This window comes from Myxocyprinus asiaticus, chromosome 39 (genome assembly GCF_019703515.2).
Source record: "Myxocyprinus asiaticus isolate MX2 ecotype Aquarium Trade chromosome 39, UBuf_Myxa_2, whole genome shotgun sequence".
Taxonomy (NCBI): Eukaryota; Metazoa; Chordata; class Actinopteri; order Cypriniformes; family Catostomidae; genus Myxocyprinus; species Myxocyprinus asiaticus.
Genome location: NC_059382.1, coordinates 9,571,991 through 9,588,332, shown reverse-complemented (window position 1 = coordinate 9,588,332; position 16,342 = coordinate 9,571,991). Strand labels below are relative to the sequence as shown.

At 38.3% G+C, this 16,342-nt stretch overlaps 1 pseudogene; it reads right to left on the bottom strand.

Annotated features, from left to right (window-relative positions):
- Positions 1–3,062: 3,062 nt before the first annotated feature.
- LOC127429638 (diacylglycerol kinase beta-like) overlaps positions 3,063–16,342 on the bottom strand; it is a 71,689-nt pseudogene continuing 58,409 nt past the window's right edge.

The following is a 16,342-nucleotide window of genomic DNA, read 5'->3' as shown; positions in this document are numbered from 1 at the left end:
ACATTGGACAACAGATAATTTGAAAAGAGTGTTATGGATCTTAACCCCATTGAGCTTTTGTGGGATCAGCTAGACTGTAAGGTGCGTGAGAAGTGCCCGACAAGACAGCCACATCTATGGCAAGTGCTACAGGAAGCGTGGGGTGAAATGTCACCTGAGTATCTGGACAAACTGACAGCTAGAATGCAAAGGATCTGCAAAACTGTCATTGCTGCATTAGGAGAATTTTTGGAGGAGAACTCTTTGAAGTAGTTTAAGTAGTTTTTTTTCAAATTGTAATATACATTTTTCATGCTATTAATGTCCTGACTATACATTGTGATCAGTTGAATGCAACTTTGGTGAATAAAAGTGAAAATTCTTTCCATAAGAGCAAAATCTGGACATTATTCTAAACTTTTTTATATATATATATATATATATATATATATATATATATATATATATATATATATATATATATATAAAAAGGAAAAATATGCACTAGCTATCCACCATGAGGATTATGCAGGGATCAAGCACTGAGCAAAGATAATTTTTTCCTCATAACACCTGTAGTTATAGATACATGTGTCCACACCTAAACTGACCTATGAGATACAGTTCATTATATCCATTTGCATGCAAAATATTTAACACAAGCAAAACGTATCATTCCAGTGGTTCCTTGTGTCACAGCTCTGCTGATGACATGATTAAAAAACATCTAACATGTCACTTTTGCAGGATCAGGTAGCCTAAAGAGCCACATAAACAGAGGGATGTCCATAATGGCAACTGTTGCAAACATAAACTGACATTTTAAGTCATTCACAGTGCAGTGTATAATCCTGTGAGCTTTAAGAAATGCAGGACAGGTATAGATGTTCATTTGACAGGTTAACATTAAAAGGTTACAGCAATAGGAATCCATTTGATGTAAGGTCAAAAGGTGAGCTGGTAAGCTGGTGGGTTCAAAAGTGTGTTTGTTAGAGTTAAGAATGAACAAATTACCAGGGCAGCATATGGCATAAGATACTTTCTTTGAATAAATGAAGAAAAATGTTGCTTTCAGCCAATCTTCTTTTTAATCATGGAAATTGTCCAATACTTTTAAATGTGGTTCAAAGGGTCAAAATGTCAAAACGTTTGTCCGTTTTGCCAGTCAGTTTGTTTTTCTAAACAATGCACATCTCCGATCCTGTGGAGACCTCTCACTTGGAGAAATTATGTTGATCAAATATGATTGCATGAGTTATAGGTGAGACCGAGGATAGTTGTCACACCTCCTATGTCTCAGTAACCTAAAATGTTTTGAGTTCAATTACACAAACACTTGTTTTTTCTTGCAGTGGTCTTGTACGATGGTTTCAAACATCTAAATCAAAACCCTCATAAATTTGAATAATTTTGTGAATTTTATACTCCAAACTACAATTTCAACATCATTATATTTTTGCTATAATTGTTGGGTAAACAAGTGAACACAATAAATCCACTGTGGCATTCATTCAGGCAAGGGTCAACTACTGTACACACTGCCACTATAGGGGCATATTGTCACAAATGGTCAATGAGTGTAAGGTGTATCTTATTTCCTGGGCAATTACTTTTAAGGTATGTAATTTTAAGGTACTGTATGTGCCTATACAGAAATTGACTTTCAAAACCAAACCTACCCTGAGAAATATTTGCTGGAGTAAATATGTGACAACTTGCACAAATTTCCATTCCATGTCAATTTCAGTTCAGAAGAAGATTTCGGTCAATCAAAGTGAAATCTCAATCTAAAGCTCTAATTAATTTGAATTTCCCTTTTAAACCACTAAAGATGTTAGATGTCATGTCTTTATGTACGTAAAGAGCAACGGCATCAAGCAAATTAGTCCATTGTCCGAGTTCATTGCACAAAGCATGAACTGTGGACTAAATGGGGTTGAGTACAGAAAAAACAGGTCAGATCAGCCACTTGATACTTCTGTTACAGGTATGTTTAATGGTGTCGCACATCATTGCATGCTTCTTTCACAAGAAAGGGAAAGGTGTAGTCACACGTTTGCTTTAGCTCTGGCAGCAGTGCATTGCAATACATGAATATTCATGAGCCAAAGCACCCTGTGACCATGACAACCATGTATCACAAAGAGCACAACAAATACAGTTTACGATCTGATTCTTGGTCAAAAAGCTTTGGCATAAAGCAACTTTTGAACAAATTGCAGAATATGCATTTGAGCACCATAAGAAATGGAAGCTGCATCTAACAAAAATAAGTGGACACACAGCATATTTTACAAAGATCATACATGTAAAAACATAAAGATGAGGTAAAAATGAATTTGCTTGCGACAATTCTTGGCCTCTCTAATTAAAATCAGTTTCCCTAAAACATGAATGCACTCCTTTTTCTTTTTGACAAATCAACATTTCAAATTATAAAGTTTGCACTACATGTGCTTATTCCTTTGGAAACGATTTCTATAACTGTAAAAGTGACTTGACCCTGTTTTCTTACTCAAGTAGTATTTAACAAAACACTTACAAACCGTACCATGTTTAAAAGATTCTATTAATCAGGTAAATGTTTTTGCAATGGTATTACCCATAAACCTCCAAGATTCCTATTAAAACCACCATTCATCCATCTTTCAATTGTACTTTCAGTTAAAAATACGGTTAAAAAGCTGCCCCAAGGATGCTGTTGTCATTTTCTTCCAGTACTTGGTTGTACAGTATAATGACAGTTTTATCAAAGAGCTGAAACACAAAATTAGTAGCTAAAGCATTCTGCTGATTGTTCCTAAAGCTCAACTGGTAGAGCATGCAACAGCAAGGTCATAGGTTAAATTCCCTGGGAACACCATTTCTGAATGTATCCCTTGGATTTACTGGAGTTGTTTTGAATAATGCATTAAAAACGTAACCACAGCTGACAGGAACTTCAGGACCCTTTTCACATGGTACATTTCCCTCAATCACCATTCACCAGCTGTATACATGGGGGCAGAGTTGAACTCTTGTGCTGTGGGTTGTCAGATTTTGGCATGGGGTCTTCTTCAGTCTTTGCTCTCTTTGCGGGCCCGTCAAAAGGAGGAGAAAAAGCCAGAGCTTTGTGGAGGACGCATCAGTATATGGGCCTATTTCTGGTGGACAATTTTAATCTGGCAGACACAGAAAATACAAATGTGATATGGAACATGTTTATGTTATAAATTTATAACAGACTGTTAGGTGAGGAATATATTTGCAGAATTACACAAATGACACCCTACTTCATAAACTTTATATGTAAATAAATTCATATAAAGCACACAGAAAACATGTAGTTCCAATTTGTCATAAGGCATGTTTCACCATTTTTTTCAAGGTAAAGTGTGTATTTTATTTTTAAATATTTTTAAATCCCAGATTAATGTGGACTAGTGAACTATAAATAAGCCATTTAAGCACTGCAGAACTATTAAAACTCGCTCTCTTTGTCTGAGCATCCCGACCAACTCAACAGTACAATATTGGCTCAACCAGTGAGGTTGGGGTCATCTGTTTGTTTGACCAATGGAAGATGGGGGAATGTTTTTATTTTAAATTTTTATTTTGTTTAGTGCTGCTACAGAGCACAACAGTGCCTGCCCACTTTTCTTTTCATAGGGATTTCATAAAATTCTTCATAAAAGAAGAATAAGCTATGAACCAAACCAACCAGCTCCGAGGTGAATCCTAACATTATAAAACTTTTTTTAAGCAAAAAAGAGCTTGAAAATCTGTGAAAAAGCCAAAGGTACAAGACTTAAATTTACGCCTTTCACAGTGCATTATAGAAGTGGATGGTAGCTGCATATAGCTTTAGTGTGCTTTGTGTGTTGCAGTTCTCTGGATCTTTCTCCGCAGGATCATAGGGTTGTGTAGTTCTTCATCACAAATTAGACTTTTAAATGAGATTTTTTTTTTTTAAAGTAAAAAAAAAAAAAGAAATAACACGGACTGATGGCTTCATCAGGATCATATGCCATCGATTAACAGCCTTGGAGGTCATGGTATGTCTCTTTTTATTTTTTATTTTAATCCCCTTTTCTCCCAATTTGGAATGCCCAATTCCCTATCCTCGTGGTGACACGGTTACTCACCTCAATCTGGACGGAGGACAAGTCTCAGTTGCCTCCACTTCTGAGACAGTCAATCCGCGCATCTTATCACGTGGCTCGAGTTGCATGACAAAGTGGAGACTCCGCATGTGGAGGCTCATGCTACCCTCCGTGATCCACGCGCCCCATTGAGAGCGAGAACCACTAATTGTGACCATGAGGAGGTTACCCCATGTGACTCTACCCTCCCTAGCAACCGGGCCAATTTGGTTGCTTAGGAGACCTGGCTGGAGTCACTCAGCACACCCTTGATTCAAACTCTCCAGGGGTGGTAGTCAGCATCAATACTTGCTGAGCTACCCAGGCCCCCCATGGTATGTCTCTTTAAAGGTTTACAAGTTATTGTTACAAATCAATTCCTCTATATGGAAAAAAATTATGGGATTTTTTTCCTTCGTAGCCAGACTGTAGTACTCTATCGGTGCAGAAATTACACTCTTCTCCAACTTACATAGACAACATGACATTATGCAATGTAAAATTGCATAAAAAAGGCACATTGCATGCCAGTGACTCAACTCAAGATAGTTTCACACTAAACAAGAATTATTTTTCAGTAAACTAATGGCCTAAAGTGTAAGTGCCATTAAAAATCTTATTAACTCTGGACCTACCACATTTAATTGGGTGCTGAATTCACTATTTGAGGGTCAATTATAATTCCACATCAAAGGAAATGGTAAATATCAACCTCTTCTCTTTTAATGAATAGCAAGTAATAGCAATAAGAAGGTAAATGGTACAGAAGAGCTTAAAAAGGGAAACCTTTTGAGCTTTTAAGTTTAATTACGAGGACGAGTCAATATGGCATTTTTTTGAACATGTGGGGTGAAACTGAGTGTTTATATATAATGCAAATTTATTGGAACCTTGCCATTTTACAGTCTCTCTGGAGCAATCCAGAGAGAAAAAGATTACGCGCCATTTGATCTTAGTAGATATTTCTGAAAACTGTACTTTATGATTCTCTAAAGAATACAGTTATGTTTAATTGATAAATGATGCAATGATCTCAGCTGTAAGGTTTAAGGTAAGAAAAAAAAGGTAAATAAAATTAGTAGTCTCCAAATAATGAGAATATTAACAACAGTTTGGGGTGTACATGCACAAGCAACCTCACAAACACAACGCAGCACCACCTAAAAATGAATTAGCATAATCGTTTTTGCGGAGGATAAGTTGGAACACCTGAATATTTATTGACTGTAGTGTCTCAAAAGCATTTCTTATGTTTGCCGACACTAATTAAGCATAAACAAAGCTAGAGGTTGCCATGGAGATCACCTGCCACAATAACAGTTTTGCTGGTGTCTACCCTTAGCCAGAGTTTTAATCTACAGGTACAAGTGCTCATTCCAATTAATTGTGTTGTCATGCTTTTTGGATTCCAGGCATCGACAGAATGAAGTATATGTAAATGAACACGGCACTTCAGAAAAGATGCTTTCAGAAAAGGGAAACTTTAATTAAAAGCAAACAAAGATTCCATTCTTGCAAATGAGGTGGTCGTTATGGGCTGGAACATATTTTCAGCTTTCTTGTAAGATGCAGGCATGGTTTTTATACAATCTAAGGGTAACCGATCAAAGCTACTCTAGGAGGAATGATTGTAATCTGCACCTATAGGAAAAACAATTTCCACATTTCAAAATTCAGAAAAGGAAGACACAAGTAATATAGTCCCTATACTTAACAACGTAGCCTTAACGGGGTAGTTCACCTAAAAATGACATTAGGCAGAATGTTAGCCTCAGTCACCATTCACTGCCACTGTATGGAAAAAAGATACAATGAAGTAAATAGTGACTGAGAAAGAAAGAAATTCAAACAGGTTTTGAACAACATGAGAGTGAGTTTACAGTATGATGACAGAATTGTTATTTTTTGGTGAACTATCACCAATAATTATAAAAAATTTTTAAAGTAAGGATGTAATACTTACAGTGCATGGGCTCTGCATCCAAGGCTCACCATCTATTTGCATAGGGAGGGGTTTACTGGTTCTGTCAAAGGAACATTTTTATATAATACGCCGTTGGACCTAGTTAACATTATCCACATTCACTACATTTGGAATAAGAATTCAGAACTTTACCACATTTTTTGCAAGATATTGAGATCATTAGGATTCATTTGAAAGAGCTATTATATGGTGACATTCACAAAGGTTCTTGCAACACCTGATAGAGATGGAGGAACACTGGGCCAGACGTCTGCCAGCACTCTTCAGACCCATGTAAATCTGCCCCATTTCCATGTACCCTTTAACCCCACCACCTCCAACAGCTGATCAGAGGGGTCTAAGACAGAGAGAAACAGTGAAAGAAACTGATGAGGGTACATGAAATATCTACAAATAATGCAAAAATAGCCCAGGTGCAAACAAATAGACTTAAGTAATATGACATTAATTTGACGTACAAGGCTGTGAGGGATAGAAGTCTGTTCAAAATGTCAATACATGTTAAGGTCATTGTACTATAAAAACATACAGTACTGTAAGTTTCAGAACTGAAAACTTCCTCCTTGATAGAAAAAGAGCATTTATTTAAACCAAGTTCTAGAAATGGGCCATTTGGTATTTTTGGAACTTGTGACATCACAAGGACCAAATACATCTGCATATGACTGCCTCTTCAGCAAGACATCAACACCTATTTTTCATCAGTGCACTCTTGGCCCTGCCACTGGTAGTCACAGTCAGTCACAGGTGAGAGGAGAGATATGGGCATCAATGACTTACACAGGACACCTTCATGCGCCTATCTGGATTCAAATGTTTTTCAAAACTAGATGAACGTGTTTGACCATTATCATTCATTCATCTCGCGTCAATCTTAAAAGACGTAATGTCAAGTTATAACTCTAAAAAGGAGACATCCATTGTGTTTCATTAAGCTTTGCTGTTTCTTGCTGTTTTGAAAGCGTCCTGGACCATTTTTGCACCCATCTGTGCTATATTTAATTGTTAGTCTTTTGTAAACATACACTAGATGGATGTCTTTGATAGTTTTGATTAGTTTCCGACAGTACAAGCGCAACTTTTAAAAATGCGTCTCATTTTTCTGCTGCCACTGACTGGGAGAAACTCATGCTGTTCTGGGTGTAAACAAACATGGAAGATGTGACATATGAAGACCAGCGTCTCTGCTTTGGCTTGTTGAAGCCAGTTGAAGCACCCAACATCACCATGGATAATATTACGTTTGTGTATTCAAAACATTTCAGCGTGGATTGCATGTTTTCGCCTTAGATCAGCTTGGGATTGCTTGTGAACCAGTCACTACATGATTCAAGCTTTGCAAACGAACTGTTATTGAATGAGCATTATTAAAGATGGGGCAGATATTGGGCCTGATGCAAAACTGTAAGTAAATAGTTTAATTTACAAATATTTAAAATATCATGACTGTTTCATTGTTAATGTGCCACTGTGCTTAAACGTATTTGGATGCAATGTATTGGGTGAACATTATGTGTAAACCCTTAAATTTAATTTCATAATGTTGTGGAGCTTGTTGTTAATTTCTTCAGATTGAGTTTCAAATATATTGGAGGGGTTGCACGATGTTGGCCAATCATAACTGTGGGTTATATATTAGTCTTAAAGGGCCAGAGAGCTAAAAACCGAGCATTTCAGACAGAGGGCCGGAGACAGGGTGGGGAATTATTATATATTACTAAATTATGACTGTTTTGGTGCAAAAAAAAAAAAAAAAAAAAAAAAAAAAAAACTTTACTAACATTATAAGTGGACCTCAGGGAAGATAATACAAATATTTAAAAAAAAGAGTATGTCATGACCCCTTTAACTAACTTAATCAAACAAGACTACTTTGGTCAACTAGCTTCCACCAGTTTTGGAAGTGAATAACATTTCATTGCTGGTCCACTATTTAGACCAGCACCAAAACAGCATTAAACCATCAATAACCAACACAAACCGACCTAGCCCAGCCCGAGAATTCTGACTGGAGGAAGCTGGATGTTTTAACAGGGAATTTGTGAAAAGACACATTTTCAATGTTAAGTCAGCTGAATGATCAACACCCAACAACACAACACTAGGAAAAATAGAATGGACTGTATTTCTGTTCCTCACAGTCTCATTTTCATTAGCATCAAATTAAAAGCAATTTTTCCGGTGTTCAAATACTTTCTTTCCTTAATATGTAGAGTCAACTATAAAACACCATTTGTAGGTTGATTCCACTGTAAAATGTAAAACACTATCAAAACATTGCTCTATTTATTATAGTATTCCAGGAACATTGGCTTAGTTTGAGGTGGGGCAATCTGTTCGCCGACAAATGGAAGACAAGGAGAGTGTTTCAAGGAAACCTCTTTGAAAACAGTTATACATTTTGCAATTCTGTTTGGTGAGTCAAGAAGTGCAGAAATTACACACTTCACCTTTAAATAAAGTGTCTACTCTGGCTAAGGTCTAAAAACTACAAAATGGCCTGCCAATTCCTCTAGATCCAAACAATGCAGAATCTGATTGAATGTTTCTGACAAGCAAAGTGACAAATCTTTGAGGCCATACCCCCAAAACTCTGTAAATGCAAATGCCTGAAGTGAATTATTGAGCATTATCATTCACATATGCAAGATGACACAATCTGCAGAAACCAACACTTCCATACAGACGGTCTTCTCCTACCAAAACACCAAACCAATATCACTATCGCTGTCAAAATGAGTTAGTCTGTTATATCATCTGCCTTCTAGCAAACTCTCACGGCTGACCCATGTGGAAAGTGTGGGGGAAAATATTATGAGGAGAAACACCAAAAGAGAAGATGAGGAGCAGACAGTGGAGGTGTGTTTGGGCGGAAGGGGGGTGGGGGGCAGTTAGCGTGTGAGAAGGAGAGAAAAAAAGCAGACAAGCTTGATTTGGAATCTTCACAGTCTGCCTTCCGCTCTAAAAAAATATAAATTGTCACCGTTGGAGAAATGGAGGGGAGAAAAAAAACACCTACATCCCACAAACAAAACACCTATTAATTAGAATGTGACACTGATGCAAAGCAATCTTGTGTTCCTCCATATTTATTAATTTCTTTTTTGTTTTGAAGTTATGAGCATTGATTTTTCCTCGGTCGGAGGTCCAGTGTCGCGCTGGGACCATCTGTTCAGGAACAGCTCCTTTGAGTTTTCCTCTCCTCCTCCTCAAACACACACACAAGCAGTGTCATTCAGTCCGCAGACAAGCAACAGTCGACTACAAGCACAAATAAACATTGCTCAGTGCAAGGCCCGAACATAAAAATATTTCCTTTATTTAATTTAAATTTGGGACTTTTCACCACTTTTATTTTTAGAGTTTGTAAAGAGATTGAAAAGGAAATGTTGCAAGGCAGATTCAAACCTTTGCCGCCCACATAAGCATCACGGCTTAATGTTACAGAGCATGTGCATGTGAACTGCTAGGCCACGTCTCCGAACTTAACTTGTCAAGTTATCACTAAAAAACAAATATACAGCTGATGGGCCATTACTCGCATATTGTACTTTGAAATAATCTACCTTACACACAGATATGACATATTTGACAACATCTGCTGTTGTCAAAGTGACCTGTGAATGAGACCTTACTGGGCTCTAAAAAATGTGAAAAATAGGGTGGGTGTGTGTTGTGCATGTGTTTGTGTGCACAGCAGAGAGAGAGAGAGTGTCGATCTAGTAGTCTTGATCTTGAGACCTCTCGAGTCTACATTAATATAGTCTGGATATGGGCCTCGGGAGTTTTAGTCTTGGTCTGGATCTGTACCTCAAGGGGTTTAGTCTTGGTTTAAATTTGTGTCTCAAGCAGGGTTCCTTCCCTTTTTGACCAATTAATTTTCATGTCTTTTCTGTGACTTTTCCAGCTGTTTCTGATTACTGAAAATGGAAATTTGAACTCAGACCTATTGGTTAATGAAGCTTTTTCACCTACACTGGTGGCCAAAAGTTTGGAATAATGTACAGATTTTGTTCTTATGGAAAGAAATTGGTACTTTTATTCAAGTGGCATTCAACTGATCACAATGTATAGTCAGGACATTAATAATGTGAAAAATTACTATTACAATGTGAAAAAAATGTCAGAACTTCTTAAACTACTTTAAGAGTTCTCATCAAAAAATCCTCCACATGAAGCAATGTCAGCTTTGCAGATCATTGGCATTCTAGCTATCAGTTTGTCCAGATACTCAGGTGACATTTCACCCCACGCTTCCTGTAGCACTTGCCATAGATGTGGCTGTCTTGTCGGGCATTTCTCACGCACCTTACAGTCTAGCTGATCCCACAAAAGCTCAATGGGGTTAAGAGCCATAAAACTCTTTTCAAATTTTCTGTTGTCCAGTGTCTGTGTTTCTTTGCCCACTCTAACCTTTTCTTTTTGTTTTTCTGTTTCAAAAGTGGCTTTTTCTTTGCAGTTCTTCCCATAAGGCCTGTACCCATGAGTCTTCTCTTTACTGTTGTACATGAAACTGGTGTTGAGCAGGTAGAATTCAATGAAGCTGTCAGCTGAGGACAAGTGAGACATCTATTTCTCAAACTAGAAACTCTGATGTGCTTATCCTCTTGTTTAGTTGTACATCTGGCCTTCCACATCTCTTTCTGTCCTTGTAAGAGCCAATTGTCCTTTGTCTTTGAAAACTGTAGTATACACCTCTGTAAGAAATCTTCAGTTTTTTGGCAATTTCAAGCATTGTATAGCCCTCATTCCTCAAAACAATGATTGACTGACAAGTTTCTAGAGAAAGCTGTTTCTTTTTTTGCCATTTTTGACCTAATATTGACATGCCAGTCTATTGCATGCTGTGGCAACTCAAAAACAAACACAAAGACAACGTTAAGCTTCATTTAACGAACCAAATAGCTTTCAACTGTGTTTGATATAATGGCAAGTAATTTTCTAGTACCAAATTAGCAATTTAGCATGATTACTCAAGGATAAGGTGTTGGAGTGATGGCTGCTGGAAATGGGGTCTGTCTAGATTTGATCAAAAATGACTTTTTTCAGATAGTGATGGTGCTGATTTTTTTTATATCAGTAATGTCCTGACTACACTTTGTGATCAGTTGAATGCCACTTTGGTGAATTAAAGTACCAATTTTCTTCCGAAACAGCAAAATCTGTACATTATTCCAAACTTTTGGCCGCCAGTATATTTGTGAACCATTTTGACTAATTCATTAAAAAGAACTGACTCAAAAGAACGATTCACTCACAAATCGAACATCACTATTGCGAAAAAGTATTACCCTGTAGAGCAACACTGGAAAAATGTATATTAACTATAGAATTTGCATAACTTTTCTATGACTTTTATGATTTTATTAATTTCCTTGACTATTATAGGTCTGGAAAACACTATTTCAAATTCCCTGATATATACATGTTTTCCAAAACAGTGGGAACCCTGCTCAAGGGGTTTAGTCTTGGTTTGTATCTGTGGCTAAAGGGGTTTAGTCTTGGTCTAGATCTGCCGCAAGAAGTTTAGTTTTGGTTTGGATCTAGGCCTTGAGGGGTTTACTCTTGGTCTAGAGCACAGCCTCAAAGGGTTCAGTCTTGGTCTGGATCTGGAACACAAGGGTGTAACAAGTTCTTTAACTCTTCAGGGAATGAGAAAGCGGGAGACGGCGTTCTCAGTCCAAATAACTACAATTTTATTAACAAAGACTTCGCTTTCCAGTGGCTTCTAAAGATCACACACACACACACACACACACGAGACACACACACACACATACACACACACACACACACACACACACACACACACACACACACACACACACACACACACACACACAGGATCAAACTCGTCTCTCTCTCATCTCTGGGCTTCTCGTCTCCCCTTTTATCTCCCCAATGCTGCTCACTGAAACACAGAACAGCTGTTAGGGAAATTATACACAGGTGCGAGTCCTTACCATTCATTTGTCCCAGCCTTGCTATCCATTCACAAACCACGCCCCTGCTTCCACAAAGGGGTTTAGTCTTGGTTTGTATCTGTGACTCAAGGGGTTTTGTCTTGATCTAGATCTGGGCCCCATGGGGTTTAATCGTGTTTTAGATCTGGGCCTTGAGGGGTTTAGTCTTGGTCTAGATCTGGATCCCAAGGGGTCTAGTCTTGGTCTGGATCTGGGACACGAGGGGTTTAGTCTTGGTTTGTATCTGTGGCTTAAGGGGTTTTGTCTTGGTTTAGATTTGGACCCCAAGGAGTTTAGGCTTGGTCTGGATCTGGGCCGCAAAAGAAGTTTAGTCTTAGTTTGGATCTCAGCCTTGAGGGGTTTAGTCGTGGTCTAGAGTGGAGCCTCAAGGGGTTCAGTCTTATTCTGGATCTGGGATACAAGGGGTTTATTTTTGTTTTGTAACTGTGGCTCAAGAAGTTTTGTCTTGGTCTAGATCTGGACCTCAAGGGGGTTAGTCATGGTTTAGATCTGGGCCTCAAGGTGTTTAGTCATGGTCTAGTTCTGGGCCTCTGGGCTTTAGTTTTGGTCTAGATCTATGCCTTAAGGGGTTTAATCTTGGTCTAGATCTGTGCCTCAAGAGGTTTAGTCTTAGTCTAGATCCATGCCCCAATGGGTTTATTCTTGGTCTAGATCTGTGCCTCAAGGAGTTTAGTCTTGGTCTGGGGCAGGTTGCATAAACAGCCATTAACTGAAGACTTTGTCTAACAATTAGTCTGACTAGCTAAAGACGCCATAGAATGCCTGTTGCATAAAAGCTCACAATTGTCTTTAGTAATTTTCTCGTTGCATTGTGGGAAAATTAAGACACTGAACAGTTAAAAAAAAAAGTCCAACTGTGGACGCCCAATGCAGTTATCCTTTGCTGAAAATATTTGTTTATTAGAGCTTTGTTTGCCTATGGGTCTGCAGGCATCACTGATATTGACCTGTTTCATATGATGTCACTGTATAACCGCGCCACCATGTTTGTGACCAATATTCCATATACCTTCATTTTGCTGCGCTGTAAGATGTGACAAAAATCTTCATCAGGAGTTAAAAGAAGCTCTTACAATCATACAGACAGGATCATCACAGACTTTTTTTTAATATTGTGACTAAATCAGACCAGAAAACGACACAAAAATATTTGTAACTTCTGAATGAGAGATGTTTACGGTGATGTGCCGGTGGGCATGTGAACTCGTCCGGTCACACATCAGACTCGCCTGCGTCCGTGGATGAATTGTGGATAAAATATTTTTAAATGTCCGCAAAAGTTCAATTTGGCAATATTTGTGCTGTCCTCCGACCTGTATGAACTTTTCCTGGGACTTGGCATGGATCAAAAACAATTTTTGATGTTTTTCTTGATATAATTCTTCAGGTGTTATTCCATTCACCGTCATTGTTTCCTCCCACTAATGGTCACAAATATGGTGGCTGCGGGGAAAAGTGACGTCACTGAAACAGGTCATTAGGCTCGTTTGAGATGCCAAATGCCTCGCCTGAAAGTAGACGAGAGTAGGCGGGTGCAGTCAGGGAAGGAGTGAAAAAAGTGCAGTCAGGTCAGACAGTTCTCTCTTCTCATAGTGGATCAGCCGCTACGAGATCAAAGGCAGATATTGCGTCACGTGATTGATGTTCATGTGCTTTGTTGTTAATAAAGTGGATGCCATTTAAATTCTGTTGCTTTTAAATGAAAATAAATATGATGAACAAGACACACAATGTACCTGTTATTTATTCCCCCATGAGATGTGTCTTTCCATCCATGTTTATTTTAATAAAGACACATATTTTAGATATTTCATTCAGAAACATAATACCAATCACATATCCCATACAGAGATTGCACTATCAGAGTGTTGGCAATATTGACATATAATTTATACACATAAAAACATGATATTACAGATAAAAAATCAAACATTTTAAAAGAGAACGAAACATCACAGTTTTGTGAAGGTCTCGCTGGAAAGTTCTGGTTCTTCAAAAAGATTGTGGATGGCCCTTTCCTTGACCTCTTCTTCCAATTGTAGGAAACACAGCTCTTCAACTTTGCCCCTGAACAGCTGTTTATTCCCATGCAGCCATTTCACAACTATTTTGAGGTCTTTAATTATTGGTAGCTTCTTCATTAGAGAAGAGTAAAGAATAATGTAATTATTGGTTTCAATATTTGCAACAACACCTGTATATACAGTATATTTATGTGTGTGTGTGTGTGTGTGTGTGTGTGTGTGTGTGTGTGTGTGTGTGTGTGTGTGTGATATATAAATATTTGACACATATCTCATTGCTGCTGGGAGTGCCTTGTTCTCCTCTTGGAAGTGACTCATGAACAAATGCTTCTGCCTTGTAACATACATTTTTGGTTGATTTGGAATTGTCGTTCAGGGGGTGGATAGTGTGGTCTGGTGGGAAATAGGGAGATACCTTTCAGAGATAACTCCAAAAGAATTAGAGTCCTCCATTTCTATATAATGGGAAGGTCACACTTGAAGACAGAAAAAAAAGACCATTTTTAAATATCATGAATAGCATGAAGTCCAATTTAATTCTTGAAGTGGTAATAAATTACTTACAGAAGCAAAATTAAAGGGTGCACCCAATTTGCAGAACATACTGAAAAAAACAAAACAATAAAATACAATTTCAAGAACAGTTCAAAGTGCACTAAAAGTACTATGCAAATACACTACCTTTCAAAAGTTGTTTTTTTTTTTTCTTCTTCACATTTTAGAATAATAGCAAAGTCATCAAAACTATGGAATAATAGAAATGGAAATATGGGCATTATGTTGTGACTAAAACAATCCAAAATAAATCAAAACTGTGTTATATTTTAGCATCTTCAAAGTGGCCACACTTTGCTTAGATTTTGCAGACATTTACTCTTGACATTTTCTCAACCAACTTCTTGAGGTATCACCCTGGGATGCTTTTTAAACAGTATTGAAGGAGTTCTCATCTATATGCTGGGCACTCATTGGCTGCTTTTCTTTTATTTGGTCCAAGTCATCCATTTCAAAAACTTTTTTTTTTGTTTTTTTTTTAAATAAAATTTTATTTTGTAATTAAATAAATTAATATGTTGGCACAATTATATTTTTGTCTACAAAACTAATTTCAAACTTTTAAGCATATGCCTTCAGATCAAAAGGTTTTTAAGATCATGAGAAACATTTCAGGCAAGTGACCCCAAACTTTTGAAGGGTAGTGTATGTGTTTACAGTATCGTATATGCCAGGTTAAACATGATCCATGCTCTACCAGTTGAGCTACAGAGCCCCTGCATTTCAACCGGTAGAGATAGAGAAAGGATGTTAGTAACGACAATGTTTTGGGTTCCCAGGAATTGCATAAATTTATAAGTCAATAGATTGAAGCACTGTAAGTTGTTTTCAGTAAAAGCATCTGGCATCTGTCCTTATTCTTTCTTTCAACAAATACTTATAAAGCACACCAATTATAGGTTTATTTATGTCAAAAACATGATTTCTCATATTCTTCACCATTATCATGATAACCCCACAGTCTGACTGCTGGTGCGGTCACTGTTGAACTGGTGGTTGATTGTGTGTCTCTGACTGCTGGTGTAGGCAATGTTGGTTGATAGTGTGTCTCTAACTGCTGTCGTGGGCACTGTTACACTGGTGGTTGATGGTGTGTCTCTGACCGCTGGCGTGGGCACTGTTGCACTGGTGGTTGATGGTGTGTCTCTGACCGCTGGTGTAGGCAATGTTGGTTGATTGTGTCTCTGACTGCTGGCGTGGGCACTGTTGCACTGGTGGTTGATGGTGTGTCTCTGACCGCTGGCGTGGGCACTGTTGCACTGGTGGTTGATGGTGTGTCTCTGACCTCTGGCATGGGCACTGTTGCACTGGTAGTTGATTGTGTGTCTCTGACCACTGGCGTGGGCCCTGTTGCACTGGTGGTTGAAGGTGTGACTCTGACTGCTGGCATGGGCACTGGTGGTTGATGGAGTGTCTCTGACCGCTGGTGTGGGCACTGGTGTTTGATGGCGTGTCTCTGAATGCTGACGTGGGCACTGTTGCACTGGTGGTTGATGGTGTGTCTCTGACCACTGGCATGGGCACTGTTGCACTGCTGGTTGATGGTGTGTCTCTGGCGTGGGCACTGTTGGTTGATGGTGTGTCTCTGACTGCTGGCGTGGGCACTGTTGCACTGGTGGTTGGTGGCATTTTGGCTGAAGTGGGATGCTGTTGTGAATGATTTTCAAAATCGTACTGTAGTTGCTTAGTACAGAC